Here is a 10,258-nt window from a genome sequence, read left to right on the forward strand (position 1 = left end):
CATGCTGTTACTCTCACATCATACTTGTGGGCTGCCCATAGGCATCTGGGTGACCACTGTGGGAGCAGAATGTAGGACTAGATTCTCCCCAGACTATCCAACTGTTGTATGGATTTTAGGCTCATACTTAACTAATTCTGACAGCTTTGAAATGCAGTTGCCATAAGTGTGCAGTTTGCAGTCGGTCATATAAGAATGTTTTTTTTCTTTTCGTTTTGGAAAGCAAAGGTTCAAAAACTCATTCAAGCATTGAAAAAGGGAGGAGACAGAAAAGAAAATGCAAAGCTAAGCATGTATGGTATTTGATTCTGGCAAAGCAATATCAGTTTTAGTAGTTCTAAGCATCCCCTCATTTAAGGTGATTTTAGTAACAATGTCCAAGAACTTGGGGTGTGCTTTATTTTGCTGTGTTTTGGTCACTGTGAGTTGTTAGATGGAAGCAGTTTGTCATGTAAGCTGTCCACATCCCACTTGCCTTTCTATAGTCCCAAACAGCATGGCTCATTTTAAACTAGGTCATTGGTTTTTCTGGTAGGTCAGACTTTCTGCTAAATAGCTTGGCTTCCCATAGAGACAGAATCTGTGTCCTTTAGTAGATTGACTTCTGTATAAGAGCTAATTATGGTGTATATCATGGAGTTATAACAGCTGCAATTCTGGATTGTAGACAGAGATGCAAATGGGCTTTTAGAACTTTGAAAGTATTGCAACTGTTGGAGGAAATACTGGGAAGTAGGACAGAGCTATGAATAACAACTTTGATTTCTCTCTGTTTCTAATTTTTCCAGTGTTAAGTTCCGCTTACCCCATTTCTGCACCAGTTCGAGAACTTCTTTTTTTAAAGACATGAAAATTCAGCGTTAATATGCATTTCTGTATGTTGTTTTCACTAATCTATACATTTACAACCTACCTTTTCAGAATATATACATTTTGGACGGATTTCTTTTTCTCTTGGAGAACTGCATTGCAAAATTTGGAAAGGTGTGAATTTTGAAGTAGAAATGTATTTCAGTTCACGTATTGTTTTGGGAAGTCCAAATTGGGTAGATTTGCTTTGAAATATGCTTTGAATGAATCTCTCCCCCTTCTCCTCATCCGCAGGGAAGAGGCAGGAGAGGTAGCTGCCATCCAGCAGCATGAAGCAGTGGTACAACAAACCAGAGAAATATGGAGTGAGTCATTTCACTCACACACATAGCAAGGGTGGGGTGTTGTTGGGTTTTTTGGAATTGAAATTTGTTATTTTCTTCAAGAGATCAGGTTTGACTAACATATCATGATCAAGGCAGTGGGTTGTATCCAGTGAGCTGTGCTTGCAGTTCCACTGGTGCAATGGAACTTTCCTTTCCTCTCCTCCTGGGCACTCCTCCAATCTGCTTCGAGGACCTCCCCCCCCCCAGCTCCCCAAAGCTTATTTTGAGGATGCATAGGGGGCTGGAGGAGACAGGGCATGAAAATGGAGCTCGGCTGCTTGTGCAGAAGTCTGTTAATCCAGCAGTGCTGGATTTGACTCAGAATTTTAATTCCTTCCTCTCTTTCCCATCCATCTGTTTCCCTGGCTTCTGCTATGGCTCTTGCTCTTCATTACTCCATCCCTTTCCCATCTCATCTCCCTCGCTTCTCATAAACTCTGTTTCCCAATACCCCAGCACTGTAGTTGCATTTCAAGCACTAGGGAACAGAAAGAGAAAAAGGCCCATCTTCATTCTAGTGGAGGCTGGTATGCATTGAGACTTGTAGGGTGGAAGGCAGGGAGACAAACAGTAGGTGGAGCCAGAGGAAACTAATTCTGGTTTTATCCCTGTTCTCCCCTCTGCTGAGTTCTACAAAGGCAACACTGAGAAGAAGGAAACTGACAGAAGTACCACCCCCTGCACTGTTTATAAGTAAAAAGGCTTCCTGCCATCACCACAGCTTCAGACATGCAAATGCTTAGGGATAGGAATTTCTGCTACTACAGAACTTAAATGGCCTCATTTTTCTCCACTACTGAGCCTTCCCATCCCTTTATATAAGTGTAAAGGTAACGGAACCCCTGACTGTTAGGTCCAGTCACAGACAACTCTGGGGTTGTGGCGCTTATCTCGCTTTATTGGCCGAGGAGCCGGCGTACAGCTTCCAGGTCATGTGGCCAGCATGACTAAGCCGCTTCTGGTGAACCAGAGCAGCACACGGAAATGCCGTTTACCTTCCTGTCAGAGTGGTACCTATTTATCTTCTTGCACTTTGACATGCTTTCGAACTGCTAGGTGGGCAGGAGCAGGGACCAAGCAACAGGAGCTCACCCTGTCACGGGGATTCGAACCACCAACCTTCTGATCAGCAATCCCTAGGCTCAGTGGTTTAGAGCACAGCGCCACCTGCGTCCCTTTATATAAGTGTAGTTTGTCCCTAATTAAATATTCTCTGTCTTGCTCATGCTCACATATAGCACTTCTAATCACCATGTTGTTTCCACTGAAGGCAATGGCAATATATCAATGGCAATGACAATATATCAAAATGCTTTGGTTAAAATATTTTTAAAAATCATCATACATTTGAAAATGCATCTTTTGACAGAAAATACATTCTTAAATGTGAATTTTCATGCAGTTCTTTTAAGTCTATAATTAAAGAACAGGTTAATGCAGAAATAGCCTGAAATGGATTTATGAGTGAACACAGGTGAAGGTGACCTGAACCAGAAATAAAAGGATTTGTCCAAAGGTAGGAGGTGAGCAGGAAGAATGCCTTTAACACAATTTGAGCTAGAGAAGAGACGTGGGTGGGGGACAAAATAGCCTGGTTTGGAATACTGGTGTGCTTTTTGGAGCACAAAACATTGGTATTCCAAGCCATTCCAATTTTCTGCAACACACCAACTCAACACTGTGCAAGAGTGGCTAATACTTCAAAAGTGATCTGCTATCTTAAAAATCCATTTTAAGTGACTCTTATTTTTCTTTTTTCCTTCATTGTTGATATATGAACATAAAACAGAAATTAGAAGTTGTTTTAGTGAAGTTAATTTTGGTCTGTGGGAAATAGGCCTTGAGTCTCCTCAGTGATTGTTGTATTTACATAATGCATTTGTTCCCATTAAAATGTGTCTGTGGAAATATTCAACTTGAAAATTACCTGCCAATGATTCCAGACACAGAAAACCTGGCTTCTGATTATTGGTTGCCAAATGTTCTGTTCCACCCTTATAGTCTGCTAATTTCCCCAGCTATACAGATCCCCAGATGGACTGAATCTGTGTGCAATGATGGAAGGGTGATTGGTTTCAAATAAGATGAGAATATCTCTTGAGCAGCAGCACTATGGCAACTGTTCAAGCAAGTTCCCACTGAGCAGCTGGCAAGGAACACCATGATTTAAAATGATCTTCATTTGACAGGATAGATAGATGAAGTCTGTGTTTGCTGTAATGCAGTACATGCTTAAGTTCATATTGATTTCAGTGAGAGACATTGACATGTGGACTCGGTAGTCCCACTGAGTTCAACGGGGCTTATTCCTGGGTAAGTGTGTAGTAAAGTCTCCAAATCTGGTGGCCTCCGGATGGCTTGGATTATAATTCCCATGAGCACCAGCTAGCATGTCCAATGGTAAGGAATGATGAGACTTTAAAAATGTAATACAAAAATTGCATTGAAGGACTAGTAGAAGTTTAGCATAATAGGCAATGCCAATAATATCTGATTACAGTGGTACATCGGGTTACAGACGCTTCAGGTTACAGACTCTGCTAACCCAGAAATAGTACCTTGGGTTAAGAAATTTGCTTCAGGATGAGAACAGAAATCGTGTGACAGCGGGAGGCCCCATTAGCTAAAGTGGTACCTCGGGTTAAGAACAGTTTCAGGTTAAGAATGGACCTCCAGAACGAATTAAGTTCTTAACCCGAGGTACCACTGTACCAGTAAATCACAGGATATTTTACAAATAACAAGAAGCTAGAAGCACATACAAAGCTGTTCCAACTTCTAACCACCTTCAATTTCTAAGACATGTTCTTATGGTAAAATGTGTTTCAGGAAGGAAATAGTTAAATCCACAATTTAGAAGCGTATTATTATTATTTATTTATATTATTTATTAGTAGTAGTATTATTTTATTTATTAGCCTCACTGATTGCCGTAGTCCATTGGGGGGAAATTCTGACCATGATCTTACATATGGGAACTGGAGAAATAAGAAACCTACTTCCTGGAAATTTAGGGCAGGTTCTGAAAGTATGATATTGACTTCCTCAAAGATTTGCTTTAAAAATAAATTGACTTCATGAACGGAAGGCAAAGTGCACAATGCACCATCATGTCTCTTAATGGGAGCCCATGGGGCCCATTAGATAATGTTTTGAACTGGGCTTGGAGAAATCTTCCTGCTGCAAGTGAGGATCGGAGCAGTTTGGCTACTCAAAGCAGTACTTTGTATGTAGGCTTGTGTCAATGCTGAAATGAATATTTGGAAGGATTCAAATACAACCTATGTTTCAAAGTTGTTCTTATAATGTTGATTTCAAAAAAGTGAACAAATCATATTTGTATTTAGAATGTGACATGTTTGACACCCTAACCTGAACATTTTAGACAGCTTAATGTAAAAAATGGTGACATCAATTCTAGCAAACTAGAAACATGAACATCAAATATCTAATACTAACTTTCTACCATTCCATGCTATGTGTTAAATGCTGTCAGATACCAGGAGGCAGGGTGAGAGAACATTGCATATCTTCACATCAAAGGTTGTAGATAGGATACAATGCATGAGGACCATCAAATACTGCCAAATACAGTTCAACTTCATTTATTTGCACAAAACAATATCAAAATGATATCTCTTAAATATCACAGCATACATATTGTGCCCCCTTTGGGGCCTTATCTATCTTGGAAGGTTGTGGTTGCAAGCACATGGATCCAGTATTTGATCTTCCTCTCTGACTGCAGGATCAATTAGATCAAAGTGCACTCCACAACATTCTTGCTGTAGCCATGATGGGATTGCATCCTCTATTCTAGATTCAAACAATACCCGACTTCTGGTTCCATTAGGCTACAGTTCTATACCCACTTACCTAGGAATAAGCTTCAGTGAATTCAACGGGGCTTACTTCTGAGTAAATAATAAATTATAAATAATAATCAAGCAAAGAATTACACTGTTAGGCCACACACACACATCTCCTGGGATAGAAGTCAGACCTGTCCATGGGAAAACAATACAGAAATCTACCATAACAGTGACTGTGCAGCAGTGTGCTAACCTTCCCAAATGAAAGACAGTAGCACAGACGGCAACCCAGAAATTATTCTAAAGAGAAACTTCTTATCCCCCTCCCTGCCTGATCAACACCTGGAATGCTGTTACATCATGAGGCAGTGTTGTTTTCACAATAAGCTTTTAGCAAAATCCAGCCTTGTTTGAAAGAAATGGGGAAACTCCACTTGAATTCTATCAAGCAAAATACAAATCTTATAGTGTGTGCACACTTTTTAAAATGTGAACTTAGCACTTGAATACTTACTGCTATGGTATGGAAGCTCTTCTGAGATGTGACTGATCAGCTCTTTTGAATAATAATCTCCATATTTAGGTGATTATCTGTAGAACAGCAAGTTTGAAAAGCATGACCTTAATACTTGGCAATGAATACTGATCATTGGTTAATATGATGACCTCCTTGACAACCAAATTCTAATTCAGGAAAATAAATTGATTTAATGAGCATAAAGTGCAAGTGATACATTCAGAATGTATGTTGCACTTGTGATATTATGACTACCACATTGATATTAATGTGTGTCGAACTAACAGAGCCTATTTGGCACCCAGATAGCTAGGGACAGAAGACAATGAAAGAAATGAAGTGAGCCCATGAAATATGTTTAGAACAATAAGATTAGTTCTGTATTTCCTGTTTCCAACTTTTTAAAAAAACAAAACCGAAACCATGTGCTGAGAATTTACAATTTCTTTCATTTTTTTATTATGTCTAAGCTGGTAACAATTTTACATACACCTTTGAACAGAGGAGAGCAGCCTTCTCTTTCTTTTTCTTCTCAGGTTTGCACAAAACCAGAAAACTATAAAAGTGTGTGCTTTTGTGCCTTTCCAGGGAGGGGTTTTTTATTTATTTTGTATGCAAGATGTGAGTGCAGCTATATGTGAGCATGCCTTGTCAGTACTTAATCAACATAACAAAACCAACAAATTAGAAGGCAGGAACAAACACAGAACGGGACATCTACCGATTGGAATGGAAAGAAGTTGTTCCACTTGTACAAATTCAAGTATGTGCAGGCATGGACTACTCTGGTCTAATTTAGAGTTGCCATACATTTCCCAGACATAGCTGGACTATGGCAGTCAGAAGCAGTGTTCGGGCAGAAATTGCTTTAACGTGCGGAAAATGCGTCTGTTAAAGCTCAACAACTTTATATGGCAACCCCAGTCTAACTCAAATGAGGAAAAAGTGAGTTAACAGCTAAATCATGCTTGGATGTGGACAAGCCCCGTGTACTGTGTGAAGTTCTTTTCCTCCCCTTTTTTTGCCTGTCCTGAATCTTCCAACATCCAGCTTCCTTGAAATCCCCAACTTCTAGTTTGATGAGAGGGAGGAATTTTTTTCTTTCTCTACTTCCTTCACACAAATATACACCTCTATCATGCCTTCTCTTGTGTATGGAAAAATCAGCATATACCTTATGTTTTCTTAAATTGTTGGTCCTGAGAGGGAAAGCTGGATGGGGATATGTGAGGTATATATACCACTTCCTAATGCTTGGTTGTTGTGATTATTGCTTATAGCTTTTTCATATTTTAAAACCAGTTCAGAGGTTTTTCAAATAAATGACACAATAAAACATACACAAAATCATGCAATCTAAATGGTAATTGTCCTCTGTACTACATTGTGGGAACACTGTATTTATACGAAGAGAGAAAAAGAAGAATCTATTCTCCCTCCAATCATGGGGAATTGATTATTTAGACCAGGCATGGCCAAACTTGGCCCTCCAGCTGTTTTGGGACTACAATTCCCATCATCCCTTACCACTGGTCCTGTTAGCGAGGGATGATGGGAGTAGTAGTCCCAAAACATCTGTAGGGCCAAGTTTGGCCATGCCTGATTTAGACAAATAATAAAATGCTTTCCCTCCAGTAGTTAAAATGCAAAGATGTAAAAAGAACACTCAAGTAAGACAAGAGATTGTGATGAAATTAAATTAATTCTTAGCATCTGTTTAAGCACTGAGGTTGGATAGAAACCTTCACCTGGAGCTAATATAGGGGAGTCACTGTGTGAAACAGAGGTGACAAGGATGAGTTTTTAAAACTAATTGCTAAACTAAATACTAACAAGTCACCAGATGGCATTAAGCAGAGTTGTTAATCAATCCAAATGTGCAACTGCAAAACAGAAACAGCAAAACAAAACAAAACAAATTCATTGCAATAACTATTGGAATAGTTCATTAGTTGGCTGGAAGATAGCCAATGTACCACTTTTTAAAAAGAATTCCTAGAGGAAGAATGAGAAACTTTTGGTAGTCCAGATGTTGCTGCACTATAACGCCCATCAGCTCTGACCATAGGCCATAATGGCAAGGGTTGAGTCCAACAATATCTGTAGCCTATAGGATGTTGTGAACCGTACATCTCTCCTCTCATTATCCTTCTATGGTAAAATGGCAGGATGCATTATTAAGGCTAAAATGATTAGACACTGAGGAACATTACCTGTTTAGAAATAGGACATTACCCAGTCCACATAATATATTTGGAGTTCCCTCTCAATTTTTCGATCTATGCATCAAGCCCACATGGCATGGACACGACGAGGCTTTCTTTGTGATTGCCCACAGGTCCTAGTGCTTTGCCAAAGTGAACAACTTTGAAAACAATCTTATGTGGCTTGCTTTTAGTGGCCATTATGAGGTAATTTTAATTTGACCATATATTATATACTTAGCTGAAACCTTAGAGTGCAATCCAATGCATGCCTACCCAGAAGTAAGTTCTTGTTCTGTGTGGCTTACTCTCAAATGATGTATCATACTATTTGTTGTTTGTTATACTTACTTATATGAACTCTCAGATGCACCTGCTTAGCAAAGATTCTTCACATTTGTTACTGCTCTTCCCAAAGGGGTAGTCATGTCAGGCAACAATCTGAACTGCTCACTAGGAGCAGTGGGGCAGAATAGGAAGGACAGCAGCAACGTGCATGCAGAAGGTCCCAGGTTCAATCCCTGATAAGGCTGGGAGTGACCTCTCTTCAAAATCCTGGAGAGCCACTACTAGGCAGCTTCTTAAATTCCTATGCTCAAGCCAGCCAGGGTGGAAGGTAGGGTGGAGCTAGATTATTATTTTTTGTCATTTTTGCTCTGCCAGCTCATAAGAACATAAGAGCCAATACCCCATCTAGCTCAACATCCTGTACTCACAGTGGCCAAGCAGATGCCCGTGGGAAGCATCCAAGCAGGATCTGAGCACAACAGCACTTCCCCCTCCTGTGGTTTCCATCAATTGATATTCAGAAGCATAGTGCTGCCAACAGTGGAGGTGGAACACAGTCATCAGTTAGTTGCCACTGATAGCCGTATCTTCCATGAATTTGTCTAAACCTCTTCTAAAGCCAGCCAAGTTGGTGGCCATCACTACATCTTATGGGAGTGAATTTGGTAGTTTAAATATGTGCTGTGAAGTACTTTCTTTTGTCTGCTATGCATCTTCCTACATTTAGCTTCATTGACCCACTCAATCCACCTTCTCCACACCATAAATAATATTGTAGCAGATTTGTGGTTTTATTAGCAGAATATAACTTCAAAGCGATTATCAGATTGAGTTCTGTATTTACTATTGTGTCATCTAGAGACACAATTTCTATTATTTCAACATTTCATCAACATAGGATTATGAGATCCTTTAACAAATATATTAATCGCTGCCATGCCAATCAAGAACATTTTCCCCATTGCATCTTTTAAAAGCAGACTTAATGCAATGCACAGTTGCACAGTGATAGCTCTATCCCCTGATGTAACTACAGTCTAGAGAGCGGCAAAGCTCTGTCTCAATACATAAGTTTTGGCAAGTTGTGAACATCAGAGTTATTTGAAAAAGGGAAGTGAGCTCCTGGCGGCTCCATGCAGGGACTTCTTAGTGCTGTGTGAGTATGGTACCAGTGCAACAGATGAAACATTCTTAAAGGACAGTGGAGCAGAACATGGTATTGGTGCTCTGTTACTGTCATATAAGATGCTGTTTTGGACCATATCAGCCTCACTTGCACTGGAATGAAGACTGGACAGCCTGTAGGCCATTGGTATATTTTTGAAGCTCAGTTTATGCTATGTTCTCTTGATTAAATTCTGCATCCTCAGTTCTTGTATGGCTATTTATGAAGCAGCTGCTTCACAACGATTTGCATGGATCTTTAATTTGCAATTTACTAATCCTTTCCTTCTATATTAAAAAAAAGACAACCTAAGCTAATTATAAGATGATCTCAAATCGCAGGAATTATGGCTTGGCTCATAATTAGCTGGGATCAATACCAGCTCACCCTCCTGCTTTCTGTTTCCATGTTCCACTGCAACTTACCATTTCATTTTGACTTAGAAGCAATAACGTACTTGTTTCAGTCCATCTACATTGGATTGATTCATTGTTTGCACACTACTTTTGACCTGTTGTTATCATTTATGGTACTCACTTATTTTAAAATTCAGATCAGTTCAGTAGCTGCACCCTTTATGGACTTGCCTTACACAGCAATGCAAAAGTACATTAGATACAGTTTTGGGTGCTGTACCTTCATTACAAATATGCTGAAAACTGAAGCACCTACATTTCAGAAAGTTGTTTGTTCACTATGTGAACATGCCCGAATTTTGCATGGTAGTTCATGAAATCAAGATGCCATACCCGAATTAAGATGCCATACCCGAATTTTGCATGGTAGTTCATGAAATCAAGAACAAAGTTTTCAACTGTGTTTACGTAGAACTGGATGACATTCTGAATCAGGATGGTGGACTAAACCTTTCAAAACTGCAATGATTTTAACCATGTTTTGTATCATAGCTGCTGAGATCAAGGAGCTGTATGGATACAGTTAGACACCAATTTGAATCAAGATGGCAGAATAAGCCTTTCAAAACTGCATCGATTTTGTGGGGTTCCTAGAATTCCTGAGCAGGTATAAGGCTGCTAGTCTAAAATAAAGCAGAGGTGAGTAACCCATGACCCTCC

The sequence above is a fragment of the Podarcis pityusensis genome (genome assembly GCF_964106645.2).
Source record: "Podarcis pityusensis genome assembly, chromosome: 4".
Taxonomy (NCBI): Eukaryota; Metazoa; Chordata; class Lepidosauria; order Squamata; family Lacertidae; genus Podarcis; species Podarcis pityusensis.